Source organism: Ambystoma mexicanum, unplaced genomic scaffold (assembly GCF_040938575.1).
Source record: "Ambystoma mexicanum isolate Mex_15411 unplaced genomic scaffold, UKY_AmexF1_1 Mex_scaf133, whole genome shotgun sequence".
NCBI lineage: Eukaryota > Metazoa > Chordata > Amphibia > Caudata > Ambystomatidae > Ambystoma > Ambystoma mexicanum.
Window position 1 is genome coordinate 283,976 of NW_027182362.1, and position 14,989 is coordinate 298,964.

The window sequence follows — 14,989 nt, forward strand, 5'->3', positions numbered from 1 at the left end:
GTGAGCTTCAGGCGCAAGGCATTTGATTAGTCTTTAAGCAGGTCCACTTGCAAAGCCCTTTGCACCTGTTCTCCCAGTCCCTACAAAGGGATGCAAGCAGTTGTTTCTGTAGTGTAGTGGTTAGCACGTTCGAGACCGGGCAGAAACACTCTCTGCTGGCATTTTACACAAAATCGTTTTTTTCCCCTTTTGTCACACACAAATGTAAAGTATGAACTTATTTGCGTTCCCATGGAAATAGCATATGCTCTCAAGAGCTTGAGAAATACACTGGGAAGGCAAGCATCCTCACATGTATTGTGTATATGGGGCCAATAATAAAATGCACGCGCCTTCATTTTGTGTATGTAATGTTGCAGAGCACAGAGAGGATTTCTTTTCCCTACTGCTGGGTATTTGGGTCTCTGGGATCACAGTTGGGTCCGCTCCGTCCTCTGAAATGGTGCATATTAGTTACATAGGTTAGTGTACCAAAGAAATATCACATTTTCATATACAGCTTCTTCATTTCTGTGTTCTGAGGGATTACCAGTTGTAAGAAATGCACTTGCCGGTACAGTGATTCCCTGGCTTTCTCTGGCCCGAGAAAGCTTTTCCTCTGAACTGGGAACAGAAGTTGGACTGCTTCTGCTGAACTTCCTGAAAGCATAGCTGGCGGGAGGAGGGACTTTTTGAGTGCTGGGAAAATTTGAGCTGGAAATTTGCATAGGCTGGACAGAGATTGCTTGGAGCAGCCAAAATATAATAACGGCCATGGCGCTCAAGTAAAGCAGAAAGCTTTTAGTATACACCTTTTGCACTCTTGTCAACGAAGCTGGGCTCTGTGAATGCTCACCCTACGCAAGAAAAGAGAACAGACTTTGCTGGTGACCTAAATATATCTCGCCTGATCGAGCACGATCGAGCTCTGAGTGAGCAGCTGTGCAATGGTCATCTTTACCAAAGGGGAGATGCTGCTTTTGCCAGTGTCACGCCCATGCTCTCAGGGCTGGAGGGAGGAGGGCTGCTTTTTGTTTTTACAGGCAAAAGGAAAGGCCCAGCCCTCAGAGCTTCTGCCAATGCATATCCCAGCAGGTGCAAAATAAAGTCTCTCCCCCACCTTGCCAGCTGCAGATTGATCAGAAGACTGCTAGTCTAGTGTGTTGGGCCACTCTCTCTCTTCTGTGTATCGTCCCCTCTTATTACATAAACAGCATAAGAGGAAGGAAGGAAGGAAGGAAGGAAGGAAGGAAGGAAGGAAGGAAGGAAGGAAGGAAGGAAGGAAGGAAGGAAGGAAGGAAGGAAGGAAGGAAGGAAGGAAGGAAGGAAGGAAGGAAGGAAGGAAGGAAGGAAGGAAGGAAGGAAGGAAGGAAGGAAGGAAGGAAGGAAGGAAGGAAGGAAGGAAGGAAGGAAGGAAGGAACAGTGTATCGCAAGCACCTTTCACCCTGATGTCAATGGTCCACCAACCTTCGGGATGAGGAGTAGACCTGTGAAGACGCTCAGCCTTTGCATCATTTAGGGACGAGGACGGGCTTTAGGAGCAAACGTTAGGAAGAGATACTCTTGTGCTACAATCCTCAAGAGGTACAACTGCCAAGTCAAATCCCTACATATTGTCTAGACTACTCTGCAAGTGTAGGCTCGTTGGTCTAGGGGTATGATTCTCGCTTCGGGTGCGAGAGGTCCCGGGTTCAAATCCCGGACGAGCCCATTGATTGGTGCCTGGCCCGATACTTTTTTACACATGTGTTTTTCAATTCTATAGACTCTGGACTGATGGATGGACAATGGTCGATGAACATTGGGCTTCCTAAGCCTCTTTGCGGACCGCCTCATTGCGCCATGCATTAAGGAGTCCCAAGTAGCTCTCAGTCACCTTTCTGGATTTGTTTGTTAATTCATGGCTGTCCCATACCAATGCCTAAAGAGGCCCTTACTTCTTCAGACTGCACGGCCTCTCAGCTGGCACACTTGTCTGAGTGTTCATGCTTGTAACGCCGTGTGTGTGATGAGCTGCATTTGTAAAGCTTTGGGCGTGAGGCATTTGATAAGTGTTCAAACAGAGACAATTGCACTGTTACTTGACCCTATTCTCTCAACTGCCAGAGGGCATAGCATGCAGCAGTTTCTGTAGTGTAGTGGTTATCACGTTCGCCTTACACGCGAAAGGTCCCTGGTTCGAGACCGGGCAGAAACAGCAGAGGGTGGCATTTTACACTTTTCATGTTCCACCATCACGAAGCTCAAGCCATGAACTTATTTGCAGTTGCAACGGAAGAAGCAGTTCCTCTGACACGCTTTGAAATAAATTCTGAGTAGACGAGCGCACTCACATTTGCTCCGAATATGTGATGAATTAAAATTGCATGCCTGCATATGTGCGTGCTTATGTATAGTTGGATGGAAAGCTGAGGGAGCAGTTGTGCAATGCTATTTCTTACAGAAGGGTGGCGCTGCTTTTCCCTGAGCAATGTTCATGCACCCAGGCAGATGTGATATTGGATTTTTCTTTTTTTCAAGGGCAAAAGAAAATTCCTAGCCCTCAGAGCTTCTGCCAATGCAGATCCGGTGCAAAATGAAGGCTCTCACTCGCTCACTTTGTCCACTTTCAATTGATCAGCAGACCGCGTTGGTGTTGTGCTAGATTTCTTCTTCTGTGCATCAACAGCTCTTTTATACGTACCCTTCACGGGCGAATGGAAGGGAGGGTGTGCCACCAGCTTCATTGATCCTGATGTCAATGTGCCAACACCTTCAGGACGAGAAGAAGAGCTATGAAGACAGTCAGAGCGTGCCGACTGGGGCATTCATTTGGCTCATACACCGACAAGGCTTTCAGCGGCAGGAACAAACTTCAGGAATAGGCATTCTTGGCCTCGAAGCCTAAGGGGGGTGGAAACGCTGAGTACAATTCCGTCAGATGATCACAGGACCGTGGCTCGTTGGTCAAGGGGTATGATTCTCGCTTTGGGTGCGAGAGGTCCGGAGGAGCCCGATCAAGGTGGGTAACTTGAGCTCCTTTTTTTTTTTTCCAATGTTATTTTCATTGGACAGACTCTCTGGCTTTCTCGGTAAGCAGTAGTCGATGAACAATTCACTTCCTGAACCTCTTTGCCTGCCATGTCCTTGCGACAAGCACTTTGTGTTCTCTGTTAGCTCTCAGTAACATTCCTTGATTTGCTTGTGAGTTTTGGCCGTCCGATCTCAAAGTGGAAATATGTCCTTCCCTCTGTACGCTGCATAGACCCTCAACAGGCATACTTGTATATGTGCGCATGCTTGATAGGACGTATGTTTTAGGCTGGATTGTGTGAGCTTCAGGCGCAAGGCATTTGATTAGTCTTTAAGCAGGTCCACTTGCACTGCCCTTTGCACCTGTTCTCCCAGTCCCTACAAAGGGATGCAAGCAGTTGTTTCTGTAGTGTAGTGGTTAGCACGTTCGAGACCGGGCAGAAACACTCTCTGCTGGCATTTTACACAAAATCGTTTTTTTCCCCTTTTGTCACACACAAATGTAAAGTATGAACTTATTTGCGTTCCCATGGAAATAGCATATGCTCTCAAGAGCTTGAGAAATACACTGGGAAGGCAAGCATCCTCACATGTATTGTGTATATGGGGCCAATAATAAAATGCACGCGCCTTCATTTTGTGTATGTAATGTTGCAGAGCACAGAGAGGATTTCTTTTCCCTACTGCTGGGTATTTGGGTCTCTGGGATCACAGTTGGGTCCGCTCCGTCCTCTGAAATGGTGCATATTAGTTACATAGGTTAGTGTACCAAAGAAATATCACATTTTCATATACAGCTTCTTCATTTCTGTGTTCTGAGGGATTACCAGTTGTAAGAAATGCACTTGCCGGTGCAGTGATTCCCTGGCTTTCTCTGGCCCGAGAAAGCTTTTCCTCTGAACTGGGAACAGAAGTTGGACTGCTTCTGCTGAACTTCCTGAAAGCATAGCTGGCGGGAGGAGGGACTTTTTGAGTGCTGGGAAAATTTGAGCTGGAAATTTGCATAGGCTGGACAGAGATTGCTTGGAGCAGCCAAAATATAATAACGGCCATGGCGCTCAAGTAAAGCAGAAAGCTTTTAGTATACACCTTTTGCACTCTTGTCAACGAAGCTGGGCTCTGTGAATGCTCACCCTACGCAAGAAAAGAGAACAGACTTTGCTGGTGACCTAAATATATCTCGCCTGATCGAGCACGATCGAGCTCTGAGTGAGCAGCTGTGCAATGGTCATCTTTACCAAAGGGGAGATGATGCTTTTGCCAGTGTCACGTCCATGCTCTCAGGGCTGGAGGGAGGAGGGCTGCTTTTTGTTTTTACAGGCAAAAGGAAAGGCCCAGCCCTCAGAGCTTCTGCCAATGCATATCCCAGCAGGTGCAAAATAAAGTCTCTCCCCCACCTTGCCAGCTGCAGATTGATCAGAAGACTGCTAGTCTAGTGTGTTGGGCCACTCTCTCTCTTCTGTGTATCGTCCCCTCTTATTACATAAACAGCATAAGAGGAAGGAAGGAAGGAAGGAAGGAAGGAAGGAAGGAAGGAAGGAAGGAAGGAAGGAAGGAAGGAAGGAAGGAAGGAAGGAAGGAAGGAAGGAAGGAAGGAAGGAAGGAAGGAAGGAAGGAAGGAAGGAAGGAAGGAAGGAAGGAAGGAAGGAAGGAAGGAAGGAAGGAAGGAAGGAAGGAAGGAAGGAAGGAAGGAAGGAAGGAACAGTGTATCGCAAGCACCTTTCACCCTGATGTCAATGGTCCACCAACCTTCGGGATGAGGAGTAGACCTGTGAAGACGCTCAGCCTTTGCATCATTTAGGGACGAGGACGGGCTTTAGGAGCAAACGTTAGGAAGAGATACTCTTGTGCTACAATCCTCAAGAGGTACAACTGCCAAGTCAAATCCCTACATATTGTCTAGACTACTCTGCAAGTGTAGGCTCGTTGGTCTAGGGGTATGATTCTCGCTTCGGGTGCGAGAGGTCCCGGGTTCAAATCCCGGACGAGCCCATTGATTGGTGCCTGGCCCGATACTTTTTTACACATGTGTTTTTCAATTCTATAGACTCTGGACTGATGGATGGACAATGGTCGATGAACATTGGGCTTCCTAAGCCTCTTTGCGGACCGCCTCATTGCGCCATGCATTAAGGAGTCCCAAGTAGCTCTCAGTCACCTTTCTGGATTTGTTTGTTAATTCATGGCTGTCCCATACCAATGCCTAAAGAGGCCCTTACATCTTCAGACTGCACGGCCTCTCAGCTGGCACACTTGTCTGAGTGTTCATGCTTGTAACGCCGTGTGTGTGATGAGCTGCATTTGTAAAGCTTTGGGCGTGAGGCATTTGATAAGTGTTCAAACAGAGACAATTGCACTGTTACTTGACCCTATTCTCTCAACCGCCAGAGGGCATAGCATGCAGCAGTTTCTGTAGTGTAGTGGTTATCACGTTCGCCTTACACGCGAAAGGTCCCTGGTTCGAGACCGGGCAGAAACAGCAGAGGGTGGCATTTTACACTTTTCATGTTCCACCATCTCGAAGCTCAAGCCATGAACTTATTTGCAGTTGCAACGGAAGAAGCAGTTCCTCTGACACGCTTTGAAATAAATTCTGAGTAGACGAGCGCACTCACATTTGCTCCGAATATGTGATGAATTAAAATTGCATGCCTGCATATGTGCGTGCTTATGTATAGTTGGATGGAAAGCTGAGGGAGCAGTTGTGCAATGCTATTTCTTACAGAAGGGTGGCGCTGCTTTTCCCTGAGCAATGTTCATGCACCCAGGCAGATGTGATATTGGATTTTTCTTTTTTTCAAGGGCAAAAGAAAATTCCTAGCCCTCAGAGCTTCTGCCAATGCAGATCCGGTGCAAAATGAAGGCTCTCACTCGCTCACTTTGTCCACTTTCAATTGATCAGCAGACCGCGTTGGTGTTGTGCTAGATTTCTTCTTCTGTGCATCAACAGCTCTTTTATACGTACCCTTCACGGGCGAATGGAAGGGAGGGTGTGCCACCAGCTTCATTGATCCTGATGTCAATGTGCCAACACCTTCAGGACGAGAAGAAGAGCTATGAAGACAGTCAGAGCGTGCCGACTGGGGCATTCATTTGGCTCATACACCGACAAGGCTTTCAGCGGCAGGAACAAACTTCAGGAATAGGCATTCTTGGCCTCGAAGCCTAAGGGGGGTGGAAACGCTGAGTACAATTCCGTCAGATGATCACAGGACCGTGGCTCGTTGGTCTAGGGGTATGATTCTCGCTTTGGGTGCGAGAGGTCCGGAGGAGCCCGATCAAGGTGGGTAACTTGAGCTCCTTTTTTTTTTTTCCAATGTTATTTTCATTGGACAGACTCTCTGGCTTTCTCGGTAAGCAGTAGTCGATGAACAATTCACTTCCTGAACCTCTTTGCCTGCCATGTCCTTGCGACAAGCACTTTGTGTTCTCTGTTAGCTCTCAGTAACATTCCTTGATTTGCTTGTGAGTTGTGGCCGTCCGATCTCAAAGTGGAAATATGTCCTTCCCTCTGTACGCTGCATAGACCCTCAACAGGCATACTTGTATATGTGCGCATGCTTGATAGGACGTATGTTTTAGGCTGGATTGTGTGAGCTTCAGGCGCAAGGCATTTGATTAGTCTTTAAGCAGGTCCACTTGCACTGCCCTTTGCACCTGTTCTCCCAGTCCCTACAAAGGGATGCAAGCAGTTGTTTCTGTAGTGTAGTGGTTAGCACGTTCGAGACCGGGCAGAAACACTCTCTGCTGGCATTTTACACAAAATCGTTTTTTTCCCCTTTTGTCACACACAAATGTAAAGTATGAACTTATTTGCGTTCCCATGGAAATAGCATATGCTCTCAAGAGCTTGAGAAATACACTGGGAAGGCAAGCATCCTCACATGTATTGTGTATATGGGGCCAATAATAAAATGCACGCGCCTTCATTTTGTGTATGTAATGTTGCAGAGCACAGAGAGGATTTCTTTTCCCTACTGCTGGGTATTTGGGTCTCTGGGATCACAGTTGGGTCCGCTCCGTCCTCTGAAATGGTGCATATTAGTTACATAGGTTAGTGTACCAAAGAAATATCACATTTTCATATACAGCTTCTTCATTTCTGTGTTCTGAGGGATTACCAGTTGTAAGAAATGCACTTGCCGGTACAGTGATTCCCTGGCTTTCTCTGGCCCGAGAAAGCTTTTCCTCTGAACTGGGAACAGAAGTTGGACTGCTTCTGCTGAACTTCCTGAAAGCATAGCTGGCGGGAGGAGGGACTTTTTGAGTGCTGGGAAAATTTGAGCTGGAAATTTGCATAGGCTGGACAGAGATTGCTTGGAGCAGCCAAAATATAATAACGGCCATGGCGCTCAAGTAAAGCAGAAAGCTTTTAGTATACACCTTTTGCACTCTTGTCAACGAAGCTGGGCTCTGTGAATGCTCACCCTACGCAAGAAAAGAGAACAGACTTTGCTGGTGACCTAAATATATCTCGCCTGATCGAGCACGATCGAGCTCTGAGTGAGCAGCTGTGCAATGGTCATCTTTACCAAAGGGGAGATGCTGCTTTTGCCAGTGTCACGCCCATGCTCTCAGGGCTGGAGGGAGGAGGGCTGCTTTTTGTTTTTACAGGCAAAAGGAAAGGCCCAGCCCTCAGAGCTTCTGCCAATGCATATCCCAGCAGGTGCAAAATAAAGTCTCTCCCCCACCTTGCCAGCTGCAGATTGATCAGAAGACTGCTAGTCTAGTGTGTTGGGCCACTCTCTCTCTTCTGTGTATCGTCCCCTCTTATTACATAAACAGCATAAGAGGAAGGAAGGAAGGAAGGAAGGAAGGAAGGAAGGAAGGAAGGAAGGAAGGAAGGAAGGAAGGAAGGAAGGAAGGAAGGAAGGAAGGAAGGAAGGAAGGAAGGAAGGAAGGAAGGAAGGAAGGAAGGAAGGAAGGAAGGAAGGAAGGAAGGAAGGAAGGAAGGAAGGAAGGAAGGAAGGAAGGAAGGAAGGAAGGAAGGAAGGAAGGAAGGAAGGAACAGTGTATCGCAAGCACCTTTCACCCTGATGTCAATGGTCCACCAACCTTCGGGATGAGGAGTAGACCTGTGAAGACGCTCAGCCTTTGCATCATTTAGGGACGAGGACGGGCTTTAGGAGCAAACGTTAGGAAGAGATACTCTTGTGCTACAATCCTCAAGAGGTACAACTGCCAAGTCAAATCCCTACATATTGTCTAGACTACTCTGCAAGTGTAGGCTCGTTGGTCTAGGGGTATGATTCTCGCTTCGGGTGCGAGAGGTCCCGGGTTCAAATCCCGGACGAGCCCATTGATTGGTGCCTGGCCCGATACTTTTTTACACATGTGTTTTTCAATTCTATAGACTCTGGACTGATGGATGGACAATGGTCGATGAACATTGGGCTTCCTAAGCCTCTTTGCGGACCGCCTCATTGCGCCATGCATTAAGGAGTCCCAAGTAGCTCTCAGTCACCTTTCTGGATTTGTTTGTTAATTCATGGCTGTCCCATACCAATGCCTAAAGAGGCCCTTACTTCTTCAGACTGCACGGCCTCTCAGCTGGCACACTTGTCTGAGTGTTCATGCTTGTAACGCCGTGTGTGTGATGAGCTGCATTTGTAAAGCTTTGGGCGTGAGGCATTTGATAAGTGTTCAAACAGAGACAATTGCACTGTTACTTGACCCTATTCTCTCAACTGCCAGAGGGCATAGCATGCAGCAGTTTCTGTAGTGTAGTGGTTATCACGTTCGCCTTACACGCGAAAGGTCCCTGGTTCGAGACCGGGCAGAAACAGCAGAGGGTGGCATTTTACACTTTTCATGTTCCACCATCACGAAGCTCAAGCCATGAACTTATTTGCAGTTGCAACGGAAGAAGCAGTTCCTCTGACACGCTTTGAAATAAATTCTGAGTAGACGAGCGCACTCACATTTGCTCCGAATATGTGATGAATTAAAATTGCATGCCTGCATATGTGCGTGCTTATGTATAGTTGGATGGAAAGCTGAGGGAGCAGTTGTGCAATGCTATTTCTTACAGAAGGGTGGCGCTGCTTTTCCCTGAGCAATGTTCATGCACCCAGGCAGATGTGATATTGGATTTTTCTTTTTTTCAAGGGCAAAAGAAAATTCCTAGCCCTCAGAGCTTCTGCCAATGCAGATCCGGTGCAAAATGAAGGCTCTCACTCGCTCACTTTGTCCACTTTCAATTGATCAGCAGACCGCGTTGGTGTTGTGCTAGATTTCTTCTTCTGTGCATCAACAGCTCTTTTATACGTACCCTTCACGGGCGAATGGAAGGGAGGGTGTGCCACCAGCTTCATTGATCCTGATGTCAATGTGCCAACACCTTCAGGACGAGAAGAAGAGCTATGAAGACAGTCAGAGCGTGCCGACTGGGGCATTCATTTGGCTCATACACCGACAAGGCTTTCAGCGGCAGGAACAAACTTCAGGAATAGGCATTCTTGGCCTCGAAGCCTAAGGGGGGTGGAAACGCTGAGTACAATTCCGTCAGATGATCACAGGACCGTGGCTCGTTGGTCAAGGGGTATGATTCTCGCTTTGGGTGCGAGAGGTCCGGAGGAGCCCGATCAAGGTGGGTAACTTGAGCTCCTTTTTTTTTTTTCCAATGTTATTTTCATTGGACAGACTCTCTGGCTTTCTCGGTAAGCAGTAGTCGATGAACAATTCACTTCCTGAACCTCTTTGCCTGCCATGTCCTTGCGACAAGCACTTTGTGTTCTCTGTTAGCTCTCAGTAACATTCCTTGATTTGCTTGTGAGTTTTGGCCGTCCGATCTCAAAGTGGAAATATGTCCTTCCCTCTGTACGCTGCATAGACCCTCAACAGGCATACTTGTATATGTGCGCATGCTTGATAGGACGTATGTTTTAGGCTGGATTGTGTGAGCTTCAGGCGCAAGGCATTTGATTAGTCTTTAAGCAGGTCCACTTGCACTGCCCTTTGCACCTGTTCTCCCAGTCCCTACAAAGGGATGCAAGCAGTTGTTTCTGTAGTGTAGTGGTTAGCACGTTCGAGACCGGGCAGAAACACTCTCTGCTGGCATTTTACACAAAATCGTTTTTTTCCCCTTTTGTCACACACAAATGTAAAGTATGAACTTATTTGCGTTCCCATGGAAATAGCATATGCTCTCAAGAGCTTGAGAAATACACTGGGAAGGCAAGCATCCTCACATGTATTGTGTATATGGGGCCAATAATAAAATGCACGCGCCTTCATTTTGTGTATGTAATGTTGCAGAGCACAGAGAGGATTTCTTTTCCCTACTGCTGGGTATTTGGGTCTCTGGGATCACAGTTGGGTCCGCTCCGTCCTCTGAAATGGTGCATATTAGTTACATAGGTTAGTGTACCAAAGAAATATCACATTTTCATATACAGCTTCTTCATTTCTGTGTTCTGAGGGATTACCAGTTGTAAGAAATGCACTTGCCGGTGCAGTGATTCCCTGGCTTTCTCTGGCCCGAGAAAGCTTTTCCTCTGAACTGGGAACAGAAGTTGGACTGCTTCTGCTGAACTTCCTGAAAGCATAGCTGGCGGGAGGAGGGACTTTTTGAGTGCTGGGAAAATTTGAGCTGGAAATTTGCATAGGCTGGACAGAGATTGCTTGGAGCAGCCAAAATATAATAACGGCCATGGCGCTCAAGTAAAGCAGAAAGCTTTTAGTATACACCTTTTGCACTCTTGTCAACGAAGCTGGGCTCTGTGAATGCTCACCCTACGCAAGAAAAGAGAACAGACTTTGCTGGTGACCTAAATATATCTCGCCTGATCGAGCACGATCGAGCTCTGAGTGAGCAGCTGTGCAATGGTCATCTTTACCAAAGGGGAGATGATGCTTTTGCCAGTGTCACGTCCATGCTCTCAGGGCTGGAGGGAGGAGGGCTGCTTTTTGTTTTTACAGGCAAAAGGAAAGGCCCAGCCCTCAGAGCTTCTGCCAATGCATATCCCAGCAGGTGCAAAATAAAGTCTCTCCCCCACCTTGCCAGCTGCAGATTGATCAGAAGACTGCTAGTCTAGTGTGTTGGGCCACTCTCTCTCTTCTGTGTATCGTCCCCTCTTATTACATAAACAGCATAAGAGGAAGGAAGGAAGGAAGGAAGGAAGGAAGGAAGGAAGGAAGGAAGGAAGGAAGGAAGGAAGGAAGGAAGGAAGGAAGGAAGGAAGGAAGGAAGGAAGGAAGGAAGGAAGGAAGGAAGGAAGGAAGGAAGGAAGGAAGGAAGGAAGGAAGGAAGGAAGGAAGGAAGGAAGGAAGGAAGGAAGGAACAGTGTATCGCAAGCACCTTTCACCCTGATGTCAATGGTCCACCAACCTTCGGGATGAGGAGTAGACCTGTGAAGACGCTCAGCCTTTGCATCATTTAGGGACGAGGACGGGCTTTAGGAGCAAACGTTAGGAAGAGATACTCTTGTGCTACAATCCTCAAGAGGTACAACTGCCAAGTCAAATCCCTACATATTGTCTAGACTACTCTGCAAGTGTAGGCTCGTTGGTCTAGGGGTATGATTCTCGCTTCGGGTGCGAGAGGTCCCGGGTTCAAATCCCGGACGAGCCCATTGATTGGTGCCTGGCCCGATACTTTTTTACACATGTGTTTTTCAATTCTATAGACTCTGGACTGATGGATGGACAATGGTCGATGAACATTGGGCTTCCTAAGCCTCTTTGCGGACCGCCTCATTGCGCCATGCATTAAGGAGTCCCAAGTAGCTCTCAGTCACCTTTCTGGATTTGTTTGTTAATTCATGGCTGTCCCATACCAATGCCTAAAGAGGCCCTTACATCTTCAGACTGCACGGCCTCTCAGCTGGCACACTTGTCTGAGTGTTCATGCTTGTAACGCCGTGTGTGTGATGAGCTGCATTTGTAAAGCTTTGGGCGTGAGGCATTTGATAAGTGTTCAAACAGAGACAATTGCACTGTTACTTGACCCTATTCTCTCAACCGCCAGAGGGCATAGCATGCAGCAGTTTCTGTAGTGTAGTGGTTATCACGTTCGCCTTACACGCGAAAGGTCCCTGGTTCGAGACCGGGCAGAAACAGCAGAGGGTGGCATTTTACACTTTTCATGTTCCACCATCTCGAAGCTCAAGCCATGAACTTATTTGCAGTTGCAACGGAAGAAGCAGTTCCTCTGACACGCTTTGAAATAAATTCTGAGTAGACGAGCGCACTCACATTTGCTCCGAATATGTGATGAATTAAAATTGCATGCCTGCATATGTGCGTGCTTATGTATAGTTGGATGGAAAGCTGAGGGAGCAGTTGTGCAATGCTATTTCTTACAGAAGGGTGGCGCTGCTTTTCCCTGAGCAATGTTCATGCACCCAGGCAGATGTGATATTGGATTTTTCTTTTTTTCAAGGGCAAAAGAAAATTCCTAGCCCTCAGAGCTTCTGCCAATGCAGATCCGGTGCAAAATGAAGGCTCTCACTCGCTCACTTTGTCCACTTTCAATTGATCAGCAGACCGCGTTGGTGTTGTGCTAGATTTCTTCTTCTGTGCATCAACAGCTCTTTTATACGTACCCTTCACGGGCGAATGGAAGGGAGGGTGTGCCACCAGCTTCATTGATCCTGATGTCAATGTGCCAACACCTTCAGGACGAGAAGAAGAGCTATGAAGACAGTCAGAGCGTGCCGACTGGGGCATTCATTTGGCTCATACACCGACAAGGCTTTCAGCGGCAGGAACAAACTTCAGGAATAGGCATTCTTGGCCTCGAAGCCTAAGGGGGGTGGAAACGCTGAGTACAATTCCGTCAGATGATCACAGGACCGTGGCTCGTTGGTCTAGGGGTATGATTCTCGCTTTGGGTGCGAGAGGTCCGGAGGAGCCCGATCAAGGTGGGTAACTTGAGCTCCTTTTTTTTTTTTCCAATGTTATTTTCATTGGACAGACTCTCTGGCTTTCTCGGTAAGCAGTAGTCGATGAACAATTCACTTCCTGAACCTCTTTGCCTGCCATGTCCTTGCGACAAGCACTTTGTGTTCTCTGTTAGCTCTCAGTAACATTCCTTGATTTGCTTGTGAGTTGTGGCCGTCCGATCTCAAAGTGGAAATATGTCCTTCCCTCTGTACGCTGCATAGACCCTCAACAGGCATACTTGTATATGTGCGCATGCTTGATAGGACGTATGTTTTAGGCTGGATTGTGTGAGCTTCAGGCGCAAGGCATTTGATTAGTCTTTAAGCAGGTCCACTTGCACTGCCCTTTGCACCTGTTCTCCCAGTCCCTACAAAGGGATGCAAGCAGTTGTTTCTGTAGTGTAGTGGTTAGCACGTTCGAGACCGGGCAGAAACACTCTCTGCTGGCATTTTACACAAAATCGTTTTTTTCCCCTTTTGTCACACACAAATGTAAAGTATGAACTTATTTGCGTTCCCATGGAAATAGCATATGCTCTCAAGAGCTTGAGAAATACACTGGGAAGGCAAGCATCCTCACATGTATTGTGTATATGGGGCCAATAATAAAATGCACGCGCCTTCATTTTGTGTATGTAATGTTGCAGAGCACAGAGAGGATTTCTTTTTTTCTTTTCCCTACTGCTGGGTATTTGGGTCTCTGGGATCACAGTTGGGTCCGCTCCGTCCTCTGAAATGGTGCATATTAGTTACATAGGTTAGTGTACCAAAGAAATATCACATTTTCATATACAGCTTCTTCATTTCTGTGTTCTGAGGGATTACCAGTTGTAAGAAATGCACTTGCCGGTACAGTGATTCCCTGGCTTTCTCTGGCCCGAGAAAGCTTTTCCTCTGAACTGGGAACAGAAGTTGGACTGCTTCTGCTGAACTTCCTGAAAGCATAGCTGGCGGGAGGAGGGACTTTTTGAGTGCTGGGAAAATTTGAGCTGGAAATTTGCATAGGCTGGACAGAGATTGCTTGGAGCAGCCAAAATATAATAACGGCCATGGCGCTCAAGTAAAGCAGAAAGCTTTTAGTATACACCTTTTGCACTCTTGTCAACGAAGCTGGGCTCTGTGAATGCTCACCCTACGCAAGAAAAGAGAACAGACTTTGCTGGTGACCTAAATATATCTCGCCTGATCGAGCACGATCGAGCTCTGAGTGAGCAGCTGTGCAATGGTCATCTTTACCAAAGGGGAGATGCTGCTTTTGCCAGTGTCACGCCCATGCTCTCAGGGCTGGAGGGAGGAGGGCTGCTTTTTGTTTTTACAGGCAAAAGGAAAGGCCCAGCCCTCAGAGCTTCTGCCAATGCATATCCCAGCAGGTGCAAAATAAAGTCTCTCCCCCACCTTGCCAGCTGCAGATTGATCAGAAGACTGCTAGTCTAGTGTGTTGGGCCACTCTCTCTCTTCTGTGTATCGTCCCCTCTTATTACATAAACAGCATAAGAGGAAGGAAGGAAGGAAGGAAGGAAGGAAGGAAGGAAGGAAGGAAGGAAGGAAGGAAGGAAGGAAGGAAGGAAGGAAGGAAGGAAGGAAGGAAGGAAGGAAGGAAGGAAGGAAGGAAGGAAGGAAGGAAGGAAGGAAGGAAGGAAGGAAGGAAGGAAGGAAGGAAGGAAGGAAGGAAGGAAGGAAGGAAGGAAGGAAGGAAGGAAGGAAGGAAGGAAGGAAGGAAGGAAGGAAGGAAGGAAGGAACAGTGTATCGCAAGCACCTTTCACCCTGATGTCAATGGTCCACCAACCTTCGGGATGAGGAGTAGACCTGTGAAGACGCTCAGCCTTTGCATCATTTAGGGACGAGGACGGGCTTTAGGAGCAAACGTTAGGAAGAGATACTCTTGTGCTACAATCCTCAAGAGGTACAACTGCCAAGTCAAATCCCTACATATTGTCTAGACTACTCTGCAAGTGTAGGCTCGTTGGTCTAGGGGTATGATTCTCGCTTCGGGTGCGAGAGGTCCCGGGTTCAAATCCCGGACGAGCCCATTGATTGGTGCCTGGCCCGATACTTTTTTACACATGTGTTTTTCAATTCTATAGACTCTGGACTGATGGATGGACAATGGTC

The 14,989-nt window shown here is 47.4% G+C and overlaps 9 non-coding genes across 9 annotated transcripts; all 9 read left to right on the forward strand.

Moving 5' to 3' along the window:
- Window positions 1-1,618: 1,618 nt before the first annotated feature.
- On the forward strand, window positions 1,619-1,690 carry TRNAP-CGG (transfer RNA proline (anticodon CGG)). Its single transcript has one exon. It is a non-coding gene; the product is annotated as a tRNA-Pro (tRNA).
- A 414-nt stretch (window positions 1,691-2,104) lies between these two features.
- On the forward strand, window positions 2,105-2,177 carry TRNAV-UAC (transfer RNA valine (anticodon UAC)). Its single transcript has one exon. It is a non-coding gene; the product is annotated as a tRNA-Val (tRNA).
- Window positions 2,178-4,912: 2,735 nt separating this feature from the next.
- Window positions 4,913-4,984, forward strand: TRNAP-CGG (transfer RNA proline (anticodon CGG)). The gene has a single exon. It is a non-coding gene; the product is annotated as a tRNA-Pro (tRNA).
- Window positions 4,985-5,398: 414 nt separating this feature from the next.
- On the forward strand, window positions 5,399-5,471 carry TRNAV-UAC (transfer RNA valine (anticodon UAC)). Its single transcript has one exon. It is a non-coding gene; the product is annotated as a tRNA-Val (tRNA).
- Window positions 5,472-8,218: 2,747 nt separating this feature from the next.
- On the forward strand, window positions 8,219-8,290 carry TRNAP-CGG (transfer RNA proline (anticodon CGG)). The gene has a single exon. It is a non-coding gene; the product is annotated as a tRNA-Pro (tRNA).
- Window positions 8,291-8,704: 414 nt separating this feature from the next.
- TRNAV-UAC (transfer RNA valine (anticodon UAC)) lies at window positions 8,705-8,777 on the forward strand. Its single transcript has one exon. It is a non-coding gene; the product is annotated as a tRNA-Val (tRNA).
- A 2,715-nt stretch (window positions 8,778-11,492) lies between these two features.
- TRNAP-CGG (transfer RNA proline (anticodon CGG)) lies at window positions 11,493-11,564 on the forward strand. The gene has a single exon. It is a non-coding gene; the product is annotated as a tRNA-Pro (tRNA).
- A 414-nt stretch (window positions 11,565-11,978) lies between these two features.
- On the forward strand, window positions 11,979-12,051 carry TRNAV-UAC (transfer RNA valine (anticodon UAC)). The gene has a single exon. It is a non-coding gene; the product is annotated as a tRNA-Val (tRNA).
- Window positions 12,052-14,834: 2,783 nt separating this feature from the next.
- On the forward strand, window positions 14,835-14,906 carry TRNAP-CGG (transfer RNA proline (anticodon CGG)). The gene has a single exon. It is a non-coding gene; the product is annotated as a tRNA-Pro (tRNA).
- Window positions 14,907-14,989: the final 83 nt, after the last annotated feature.